Genomic DNA, 12,764 nt, shown 5'->3' with positions numbered 1-12,764 from the left:
TAGAGGGCCAGTGTTCAAAAGACATTATCTTCGAATGAATACATTCATGTTATCTTGTCTTGTATGATGAAACAAAGCCGTTATGTAATATAATGCTTGTTTATTATTTAAAATTTTACCTCCTGTGCGGCCATTTTTATTAAATCTGAGAGTTGGCCAGTCGTCGGCTTCATCCCCCACGTAGGTAGTACGGGGGTGTTCGGGATGGAATCTAAGCACTCTTGATCGAAGAATTTGGTCCTTGAAGGAGGTGTTTAGCGCAACGAACCAGGCAATCGGACTATGTGGCTTTATCACCCTCACTTAGCCATAGGAGTTTGATAATAAAAATGTAGGCGCAGCCCCTAGTTAGCATTTAATCCGGACTAGGGTGCTGTAAACACCTGATCAGATGAAGGCCGATTCATCGCATAATTCGGAAAAATCGCAAAAGATTTTTAACCTCCGAACAGCTGACCGGCTCACGCGCATCATGACAGTCAGTTTTCGGCTTTCTCTACTGAGGTGCTCATCCGGATAAACCAGGACACAATCGCAGTAGTTCTCCCTTTACTACCATTGCCGATATAGCGGAACGTAAGGTAGTAAGCACAGGAGCTGAGCAACCCAACTATTGACCAAAGACATGATTCGGAGCCGATGCATATAATGCTATAATTCATGGTGCCGAACTGTACTGTAAAAAGTGTTCGGACTTTGTTGCCGTAGTATGGAGCATGATGAAGCCCCTGGCGAATTAAAGCGTACCAAAGTGTACGGGTGCAATCGATTAGAATAGCGAAAAATGAAGTAGTAAGCTAGTGCCACGTAAGTTGGGCCGCAAACACTAGTGCAGAACCGGGCTTTAACGCCGGTTCATAAGGGCCTTTAGTGCCGGTTCTACAACCAGCACTAAAGAGTGGAGACTAAAGCCCCCCCCGTTTACTACCGGTTCGGCATGAACCGGCGCTAAAGTGCCACCACGTGGCACAAGCCAGGCCCGGGTGCTGGTAGACCATTAGTACCTGTTGGTAACACCAACCGGTCCTAAATGTTTGGGGGGGTGGTTTTATTTTTTATTTTTCCATCAATTTTGTGTTTTCCATTTAATTCTTTTTTGTTTGCTCGTATTTTACGATACTACATATTGTACACGTTATGCATATATATAAATAGATTTTCTCGTAGAACCGCATATATATATAAATATATATCATCGAATGTCTCACAACCACCACCATTAATTATTCACACATACACAAGTATATATATACAATTTCTCCTACATGTTGCCTTGGTGCCTTCGGAGCACGATGACAAGTGGTTCATGGGGGCGGTAGCGGGCAATAGTATTCTCCTTTGGGATCTATGACCTGGTCGAGCAAAAATCCCACTATTTCCTCTTGAAGTGCTAGTATGCGCTCCGTTGGTAGGAGCTGCTCCCGCACCTCTCTGAACTGTTAAGAAGGAGATCAATATGCATGTGTATTAGTTGTGTGACTAGATATCGATAATGGTGTAAAAATTTGTGAATAGTGTTCTGACAAACGTACCCAGTCCTGTCTTTGAGATCTGCTCCTTTCGGACGCCATCATGCGAATGTTCTCGCAAACGTAGTATGCACACAGATCAGTCCCCGACGCCTGCTTCAGGGCCTTTACGAGAATGGAATTGAATCGAATAATGATTAATCAAGGATGATAATTAATTAATGGTATTGAAACAAGAATTAAAGATATGGTAGCTAGCTAGCTAGCTAGTACTACTTAATTACTTACCTTGGGTCGATACCAAAATAGCTTTTTTTGCCCATTTGCCTGGAGTCACCTTGATGAACTTTGCCCAAGCCCTGCCCGCCAGCAAAGAAAATTAATAAAGGGGTTATTAAATAGTTCATATCAGGAAATGACGAACTAAATAGGCCGATATATAGTTAATAATGATTGAAATTACCTGTTGACTATCCCAAACAAGATGGTGTAGTCACTTTCTTTTTTAAGTAGTGAGTCCAGTACTTCAACTTTTTCTTCTTCAACTTTAATGTCTAACAAGATCCAGTGGAAACTGCATGCGCACACGTTTGCATGTCTTAATTAAGCGGGCATGTGCATAATACTAATCAACTACCCTAAACCCTATACACTTAATTATTAACATCTAGCTAGCTAGTAAGCAAAAACATAATTTGTAGTACAAGACAGTGTGACTCACAGGAAGTTGTAAGGAAGTAGTATATCTTCATTGGTATTGAGGCGCTTGAAGAACTCTAGCATGCTTTCCTCTAAACTTGCTCGACAACTTGGAATATTCCATGTGTACTCATTAATGGTATTTGGGTCAATGAACCCAATGCCATAGCGTCCAGATTTTTTCATTTCATACATCTTCATCCTGCATAATACCACAGAAAAGAATATAGTGAGGATAATTACAGGTAATGATTTATCAAAATGATCACTACAGGTAGCTTGAGACTTAAATTACAGAAAGAAATCACTTACAGACAATAGCAACTGACGATAGATTTGTCGAGTGCGTCTTGATTGTATAACTGAAATAGTTCTGAATACTCAACGGACACATCTTTCTCATGGAAGTAATGCTCCTCCTTGACATTCACCATGAGGGACTCTCGATTGGAAATCTTGGTAATGTTCATGTACCATTGATGCAATTCATACATTCTTGTTGGGAGGCTCTTGACCTCGTCTGGCTCGACCAAAGATTGGCCCCGGACATATTTTTGTTTTATTTCCTCCTCTCTAAGAGGAGACATGGGCTCGATATCGAGGAGTTGTCCAACAGTGATCTTGAGCATTTCAGCCTGCATTATATGCTCCTCGGTTATTACCACATTGCCCAGCTGGGGAACGTAAACGGTTTCCCGCAATAATATTGGGCGCGTGTACTCTCATGTGTTGTTGGCAAGACAAGCGGGGGGATCGATTGCGCCGCCTGTTCTCCCAGCTGGGGAATGGTTTTCCCGCATTTTTTGATAGCTGCTTGTTGGCTCGAGCTCGAGCTCGCTTCTTTCTATAGTCGTGCTCGATGTGCCTTCGTGATTTGGCGCTCATAGTCTGAGTCAACAGGCTTGGGAGCTGGTGGTCTAGCCATACGAATGAAGTGGTCAATCTTTTCCTCAGGCACTTTCTCCCTCGGCGGCGGTGCCGGTTTCGGTCCAAAATAGGCGTCCACTTGGGCCTTCACTATGGCTTCGTTTTGCTCCTCGGTCATGTCGTAAGGCCTCTGAGGAAGAGGAGCGAGGCTTGGACCATATTTATATCGCTTGTCTCCGCCTGTACTTCCTGTACTACCTCAACTCGTACCGCTACGCACCATAGCTGCGGCGTGTCTCTTCTGCGATTGCTGAGGCGGCGGAGACGGATGACGTGGCTGAGTTGGAGCAGGAGGAGTGGCCTGACGCTGTGCCAGACTTGAAGCAGGACGTGTGGCCTGACATGGTGTCGGACTTGAAATAGGAGGAGTGGCCTAACGCTGTGCCGGACTTGAAGCTGGAGTCTGCTCACGAGTTTGTGGACTTGGAGGAGCGGGAGTTTGCTGACTCGGTGGCGGACTTCGAGGAGGAGTCGGCAGACGCGGTGTCGGTGGACTTCGAAAGATGATGCAATCCTTTCTCCATAGGATGATACAATGTATGGCCTCCAGGAATGTCAAGCTGTAGCCCCGAATATGGGTCCACCACCTCATCAACCAAGACACGAGCATAGCCCGCTGGAATCGGGGTGCAATGGAAGGTTCTTCGGGGGTAATTGTAAAAGCAACGGCGTCCGCCACCTTCATGGATATGTTCTTCATTTTGAAGTGTACCTCACAGTTAGTGTTCTCTATGATGTCATCCACAGGGTGAAGGAAATATGCCCTAGAGGCAATAATAAAGTTATTATTTATTTCCTTATTTCATGATAAATGTTTATTATTCATGCTAGAATTGTATTAACCGGAAACATAATACTTGTGTGAATACATAGACAAACAGAGTGTCACTAGTATGCTTTTAAATGACTAGCTCATTGATCAAAGATGGTTATGTTTCCTAGCCATAGACATGAGTTGTCATTTGATTAACAGGATCACATCATTAGGAGAATGATGTGATTGACTTGACCCATTTCGTTAGCTTAGCACTTGATCGTTTAGTATTCTGCTATTGCTTTCTTCATGACTTATACATGTTCCTATGACTATGAGATTATGCAACTCCCGTTTACCAGAGGAACACTTTGTGTGCTACCAAACGTCACAACGTAACTGGGTGATTATAAAGGCGCTCTACAGGTGTCTCCGAAGGTACTTGTTGGGTTGGCGTATTTCGAGATTAGGATTTGTCACTCCGATTGTCGGAGAGGTATCTCTGGGCCAACTCGGTAATGCACATCACTATAAGCCTTGCAAGCATTGTAACTAATGAGTTAGTTGCGGGATGATGTATTACGGAACGAGTAAAGAGACTTGCCGGTAACGATATTGAACTAGGTATTGAGATATCGACGATCGAATCTCGGGCAAGTACCATACCGATGACAAAGGGAACAACGTATGTTGTTATGCGGTTTGACCGATAAAGATGTTCGTAGAGTATGTAGGAGCCAATATGAGCATCCAGGTTCCACTATTGGTTATTGACCGGAGACGTGTCTCGGTCATGTCTACATAGTTCTCGAACCCGTAGGGTCCGCACGCTTAAAGTTCTATGACGATTTGTATTATGAGTTTATGTGTTTTGATGTATCGAAGGTAGTTCAGAGTCCCGGATGAGATCGGGGACATGACGAGGAGTCTCGAAATGGTCGAGACGTAAATATCGATATATTGGACGACTATATTCGGACATCGGAAAGGTTCCGAGTGATTCGGGTATTTTCGGAGTACCAGGGAGTTACGGGAATTCACCGGGAGAAGTATTGGGCCTTATTGGGCCATACGGGAATAGAGGAGAGAAGCCAAAAGGAAGGAGGCGCGCCCCCCCTCTTGTCCGAATTGGACAAGGGGTGCAGCCCCCTTTTCCTTCTCCCTCTCCCCCTCTTTCCTTCTCTCCTACTCCGGAAAGGAAAGGGGAATCCTACTAGGACTTGGGAGTCCTAGTAGGACTCCCTGTTGAGCATATGTGTTATGTGCATATTGTGTATTGGGCCCGTCTCCTAGTCCCTTGTGTAGTTGAGGTCCGTGGCCCACCTTTGTACATCATATATACGTGCCTATGCATGAAGAGAAATACATCGTGCAATCATAATCTTTCACATGGTATCAGAGCCAAGAGGTCTTGAGGTCAAGACCCGGCTGGCGCAATTAAATTGCAGCCCACTTTCGGTCCATGTTTAGGCCTGAGGGAGCCACACGTGAGGGGGAGTGTTGACGTATAATGTGCTGCCTAGTCTCTTCCATCAGATCGGTCTTTTGGTTGCATTGGCTAGAGCATGCACTTCTACATGATATTAGTTTTTAGGTTCTAACCCTAGTCTTCCGCGGCCGCCGCCGCCGCCGCTCGTGTGCTACTCCAGCCGCATCCCGATCGCTAGCTAGCCTCGCAAGCCTCACATCGCATCAAGCCTTGCCTTGGTTCGCTAGCTAGCTAGATCGCATAGAATCAAGCCTCACCCCGATCGCTAGCTAGCTAGCCTCGTATCAAGCCTCGCCTCGCATCGCTGCTGCCATACCCAACCTCCCGTCCCGCTAGCATCCACCGCCGGCCCGCCCGTCAGCCATGCGCGCCAGCCACGCGCTTCTCCAGCTGCGTAGCCCCGCCCGCCTGCCTGCAGAAGCCGCATCGCTTGATCTGCTGCTGCATGCCCGAGCTGCTGCCGCCGCCGCGCGATCCACTCCTAGCCACCGCGCAAGTCACCGCCGTTGGACCAGCGATGGCGTCAACCGGCCCCTCCGCCGCCGCCTCTGTCGTCCCGCCGCCGTCACCCTCTGGCGCGGCTCCGCCGCCGTACGGCGCGGCCACCACCTACGGCGTGTCCGTCGTCGCCCTGCCGCCGGTGCCCTCCGGCGCGGCCCCCTACGCGCCCGTTCCCACGTACGGGGCGAACGGGGCTCCGTCCGCGTACGAGTCTCCCGGGTACTGGTGGGGGTGGTTTACGGGTCAGCACTCGCCCGCTGGGCAGCAGCTAGACGACGCCCAGTACCTGCAGCATCTGTTAGTGGGCCCGCAGGTTTTGTCGCCAGGCCATCCGCCCTACTCGGCACCGCAGTTGCAGCCGGGGCTGTATGGAGTGTACCCACCGCCGTCGTTGAGCGGCGGCTATGGCTTCCCCATGGTGTCTCTGTCCCCCTCGCCGGCCCTGCCGTCGGCGCCCTGGGACCCGGTGCTCCTCACCGGGCTGCATGCCGCTCCTACGACGAACAACTACACTGGAGGTGGTGATTGGTACATGGACACCGGTGCTACGGCTCACATGTTTGCTCATCCTGTTAACCTTGCCTCCTTCACTCCTGTCTCCACCGACCGCCGCATCATTGTCGGTGACGGTTCCACACTTCCTATCACACATGTTGGGCACACTTCTTTTGCTTCTACTTCTACTCCTTTATCTGTGTCTAACATACTTGTGTCACCTCATCTTATTAAGAATCTCATTTCCGTTCGTTGTTTCACTCATGAAAATCCTGTTACCGTTGAATTTGACGAGCTTGGTTTTTGTGTCAGCCCTGACGAGCTCTATCCGGTGCACTCGCATTCATCCACCACCACCGCACCGGTTGCTCTCTCCGCTGCCGTCGATCTCTGGCACGCTCGCTTGGGTCATCCCAACCCCGTCACACTTCGTCACATTCTTAGAAGTTTCAGTTTCAGTTGCAATAAGATAGAGGATCACACTTGTCATGCCTGTCGAGTCGGTAAACATGTTCGCCTGCCGTTTACTAATTCCACCACCATTTCTTCTTTTCCTTTTCAGTTGATTCATAGCGATGTGTGGACTTCTCCGGTTCCAAGTAACTCAGGTTATTTATATTATCTGGTCATTCTTGATGATTATTCTCATTATGTGTGGACTTTTCCTTTGCGCAGAAAGTCGGATGCACTCTCTACCTTGACGGCCTTTTACTCCTATGTCCGCACGCAGTTTGGGCGTACCATCCTTGTGGTTCAGACGGACAACGGAAAAGAGTTCGACAACCTAGCTTTCCGCACCTTTTTGTCGCATCACGGCACAGTTTTCCGCCTCACATGCCCGTACACTTCACAGCAGAACGGTCGAGCCGAACGCGTCCTTCGCACTCTGAATGACTGCGTTCGCACGCTCCTGTTTCATGCCAACGTGCCGCCTCGTTTTTGGCCGGAGGCACTCGCCACTGCATCACTTCTTCTTAACATTAGACCCTACTGCCCACGGTGGAACTACGCACCTCACCGTCTTCTCTTTGGTACGCCCCCGTCTTATGACGACTTGCATATTTTTGGGTGCCTTTGCTATCCCAGCACTGCCGACACTGCTTCTCACAAGCTTGCACCTCGATCTGTCGCCTGCATCTTCATCGGCTACCCCTCCAACTCCAAGGGATATCGGTGCTACGATCCCGTCTCCCACCGTGTGTTCACTTCCCGGCACGTTTACTTTGATGAGCATGTGTTTCCATTTCACCAGGTACCCCTGGTTGTTCCTCCCACCACTGTTCCTCCCGCCACTTGTGACGCGGGCTCCTCGACACCTCTCCCAGGGCGCTCGCGCGCCTCTCTTGGTCCGCCCCTAGCTTTGAGGCGTGCCCCCTGCATGCGGCACCTCTTACAATCGCGGCACTGGCGCCCTCGGCGCCCCCGACGTTGGTACCCACGGCCTTGGTGCCCGCGGCCCCCCCGGCGCCCCCGGCCCCCGTGGCCGCGGCTCCTCTGGCGCCCGCGGCCCCCCCGGTGCCCCCGACGTCGGCACCCGCGGCCCCCCGGCGCCCCCGGTGCCCGCGGCTCCCTCGGTGCCCCCGGCGCCACCGGCGCCCCCGCCCCCCTCGGCGCCTGTGGCAGGTCCGGTCACCCGCGCCCGTACGGGCGTTTTTCACCCAAGGTCGCGCTATGCCTCGGATGACTACGTCCATGCGGCGTCCACCTCTGAGCTGTCGCCATTGCCGTCCTCCGTTCGAGCCGCTCTTCGTGACCCGCTCTGGATGGCTGCGATGCAAGAGGAGTTTGACGCCCTGTTGCGCAACCGGACGTGGCAGCTTGTTCCCCGTCCCCGGCACGCCAACGTGATTACCGGGAAGTGGGTCTTTAAACACAAGCTCCGTCCTGATGGTACCCTTGATCGCTACAAAGCGCGCTGGGTCGTTCGTGGCTTCTGACAGCGTGCTGGCATCGACTTCACCGACACCTTCGCTCCGGTCGTCAAGCCCGGCACGATACGCACGGTTCTCCACCTTGCGGTCTCCCGTGCTTGGCCAGTGCACCAGATGGACGTCTCCAACACCTTCCTCCATGGTCACCTCGAGGAGCATTTCTTCTGCCAGCAGCCCACCGGGTTTGTTGACCAGGCGCTTCCTGACCACGTGTGCCTGCTTTCGTGGTCCTTGTACGGACTCAAGCAGGCTCCGCGCGCTTGGTACCAGCGCATCGCGGCGTTTCTCCACCAGCTTGGGTTCTGCTCTACCCGCTTGGACGCCTCGCTCTTCGTCTATCATCAGGGCTCTAACACGGCCTACTTGCTGCTCTATGTCGACGACATCATCCTGACGGCATGTACGGCTGGTGTATCAGGGCCAAGAGGTCTTGAGTTCAAGACCCGGCTGGCGCAATTAAATTGCAGCCCACTTTCGGTCCACGTTTAGGCCTGAGGGAGCCACACGCGAGGGGGAGTGTTGACGTATAATGTGCTGCCTAGTCTCTTCCATCAGATCGGTCTTTTGGTTGCATTGGCTAGAGCATGCACTTCTACACTCCCCACACTTGGCGCGCCCCCTCTAGGGCCGGCCTCTCCCTTGCTCCTTTATATACGGGGGCAGAGCGGCACCCCATAAACACAACAATTGATCTCTTGATCTCTTAGCCGTCTGCGGTGCCCCCGTCCACCATAATCCACCTCGATCATATCGTAGCAGTGCTTAGGCGAAGCCCTGCATTGGTAGCATCATCATCACCGTCATCACGCCATCGTGCTAACGGAACTCTCCCTCGAAGCTCTGCTGGATCGCAGTTCGTGGGACGTCATCGAGCTGAACGTGTGCTGAACTCGGAGGTGCCGTGCGTTCGGTACTTGGATCGGTAGGATCGTGAAGACGTATGACTACATCAACCGTGTTGTCATAAACCTTCCGCTTTCGGTCTACGAGGGTACGTGGACGCACTCTCCCCTCTCGTTGCTATGCATCGCCATGATCCTGCGCGTGCGTAGGAATTTTTTTGAAATTACTACGTTCCCCAACAGTGGTATCAGAGCAAGGTTTTATGGGTAGATGTTATATGCACGAGTAGAACACAAGTGAGTTGTGGGCGATACAAGGCATACTGCTTACCAGCATGTCATACTTTGGTTCAGTAGTATTGTTGGATGAAGCGGCTCGGACCGACATTACGCGTACGCTTACGCGAGACTGGTTCTACCGACGTGCTTTGCACACAGGTGGCTGGCGGGTGTCTGTTTCTCCAACTTTAGTTGAACTGAGTGTGGCTACACCCGGTCCTTGTGAAGGTTAAAACAACACTAACTTGACGAACTATCATTGTGGTTTTGATGCGTAGGTAAGAACGGTTCTTGCTCAGCCCGTAGCAGCCACGTAAAACTTGCAACAACAAAGTAGATGATGTCTAACTTGTTTTTGCAGGGCATGTTGTGATGTGATATGGTCAAGACATGATGCTAAATTTTATTGTATGAGATGATCATGGTTTGTAACCGAGTTATCGGCAACTGGCAGGAGCCATATGGTTGTCGCTTTATTGTATGCAATGCAATCGCCCTGTAATTGCTTTACTTTATCACTAAGCGGTAGCGATAGTCGTAGAAGCAATAGTTGATGCTACGATGGAGATCAAGGTGTCGCGCCGGTGACGATGGTGATCATGACGGTGCTTCGGAGATGGAGATCACAAGCACAAGATGATGGTGGCCATATCATATCACTTATATTGATTGCATGTGATGTTTATCTTTTATGCATCTTATTTTGCTTAGATCGACGGTAGCATTATAAGATGATCTCTCACTAAATTTCAAGGTATAAGTGTTCTCCCTGAGTATGCACCGTTGCGAAAGTTCTTCATGCTGAAACACCACGTGATGATCGGGTGTGATAGACTCTACGTTCAAATACAACGGGTGCAAAACAGTTGCACACGCTGAATACTCAAGTTAAACTTGACGAGCCTAGCATATGCAGATATGGCCTCGGAACACTGAGACCGAAAGGTCGACCGTGAATCATATAGTAGATATGATCAACATAGTGATGTTCACCATTGAAACTACTCCATCTCACGTGATGATCGGACATGGTTTAGTTGATTTGGATCACATGATCACTTAGATGATTAGAGAGATGTCTATCTAAGTGGGAGTTCTTAAGTAATATGATTAATTGAACTTAAATATATCATGAACTTAGTCCTGGTAGTATTAGCATATCTATGTTGTAGATCAATAGCTCGCGTTTAGCTCCCCTGTTTTATTTTGATATGTTCCTAGGGAAAACTAAGTTGAAAGATGTTAGTAGCAATGATGCGGACTTGGTCCGTGATCTGAGGATTAACCTCATTGCTGCACAGAAGTAATATGTCCTTGATGCACCGCTAGGTGACAGAACTATTGCAGGAGCAGATGCAGACGTTATGAACGTTTTGACAAAAGCTCGGTATGATGACTACTTCATAGTTTAGTGCACCATGCTTTACGGCTTTGAACCGGGACTTCAAAAATGTTTTGAATGCCACGGAGCATATAAGATGTTCCAAGAGTTGAAATTGGTATTTCATACTCGTGCCCATGTCGAGAGGTATGAGACCTCTGACAGTACTTTGCCAATAAGATGGAGGAGAATAGCTCAACCGGTGAGCATGTGCTCAGATTGTCAGAGCACTACAATTACTTGAATCAAGTGGGAGTTAATCTTCCAGATAAGATAATAATTGACAAAGTTCTCTAGTCACTATCACCAAGTTAATAGAACTTCGTGATGAACTATAATATCCAAGGGATGAAGAAAGTAATTCCCGAGCTCTTCGCGATGCTGAGATCGGCGAAGGTAGAAATCAAGAAAAAAGCATCAAGTGTTGATGGTTAACAAGATCACTAGTTTCAAGAAAAGGGCAAAGGTAAAGAAGGGGAACTTCAAGAAGAACGGCAAGCAAGTTGCTGCTCAAGTGAAGAAGCCCAAGTTTGGACCTAAGCCTGATACTGAGTGCTTCTACTGCAAAAAGGACTGGTCACTGGAAGCGGAACTACCCCAAATAATTGGCGGATAAGAAGGATGGCAAAGTGAACAAAAGTATATTTTATATACATGTTATTGATGTGTACTTTAGTAGTGTTTATAGCAACCCCTCGGTACTTGATACTGGTTCAGTTGCTAAAGAGTAGTAACTCGAAACGGGAGTTGCATAATGAACAGAAACTAGTTAAGGATGAAGTGACGATGTGTATTGGAAGTGTGGTTCCAAGATTGATATGATCATCATCGCACACTCCCTATACTTTCAGGATTAGTGTTGAACCTAAATAAGTGTTATTTGGTGTTTGCGTTGAGCATGAATATGATTTGATCATGTTTATTGCAATATGGTTATTCATTTAAGTTAGAGAATAATTGTTGTTCTGTTTACATGAATAAAACCTTATATGGTTACACACCCAATGAAAATGGTTCGTTGGATCTCGATCGTAGTGATACACATATTCATAATATTGGAGCCAAAAGATGCAAAGTTAATAATGATAGTGCAACTTATTTGTGGCACTACCGTTTAGGTCATATTGGTGTAAAGCGCATGAAGAAACTCCATGTTGATGGGCTTTTGGAATCACTTGATGACGAATCACTTGATGTTTGCGAACCATGCCTCTTGGGCAAGATGACTAAAACGCCATTCTCTGGAACAATGGAGCGAGCAACAGATTTGTTCGAAATCATACATACTGATGTATGTGCTCCGATGAATATTGAGGCTCCCGGCAGGTATCGCTATTTTCAGACCTTCACAGATGATTTGAGCAGATATGGGTATATCTACTTGATGAAACATAAAGTCTGAAACATTTCAAAAGTTCATATAATTTCAGAGTGAAGTGGAAAATCATCGTAACAAGAAAATAAAGTTTCTACGATCTGATCGTGGAGGAGAATATTTGAGTTACGAGTTTGGTCTTTATTGGAAACAATGCGGAATAGTTTCGCAACTCACGCCACCTAGAACACCACAGCATAATGGTGTGTCCGGACGTCATAACCGTACTTTATTAGATATGGTGCAATCTATGATGTTTCTTACCAATCTACCACTATCGTTTTGGGGTTATGCATTAGAGACAACTGCATTCACGTTAAAAAGGGCACCATCTAAATCCGTTGAGATGACACCTCATGAATTGTGGTTTGGCAAGAAACAAAAGTTGTCGTTTCGTAAAGTTTGGGGTTGCGATGCTTATGTGAAAAAGTTTCAACATGATAAGCTTGAACCCAAATCGGAGAAATGCGTCTTCATAGGATACCCAAAGGAGACTATTGGGTATATCTTCTATCACAGATCCGAAGGCAAATTCGTTGCTAAGAATGGATCCTTTCTATAGAAGGAGTTTCTCTCGAAAGAAGTGAGTGGGAGGAAAGTAGAACTTGATGAGGTAACTGTA

Source organism: Aegilops tauschii, chromosome 1 (assembly GCF_002575655.3).
Source record: "Aegilops tauschii subsp. strangulata cultivar AL8/78 chromosome 1, Aet v6.0, whole genome shotgun sequence".
Lineage (NCBI taxonomy): Eukaryota > Viridiplantae > Streptophyta > Magnoliopsida > Poales > Poaceae > Aegilops > Aegilops tauschii.
Note: the sequence above shows the minus strand (reverse complement) of the source record.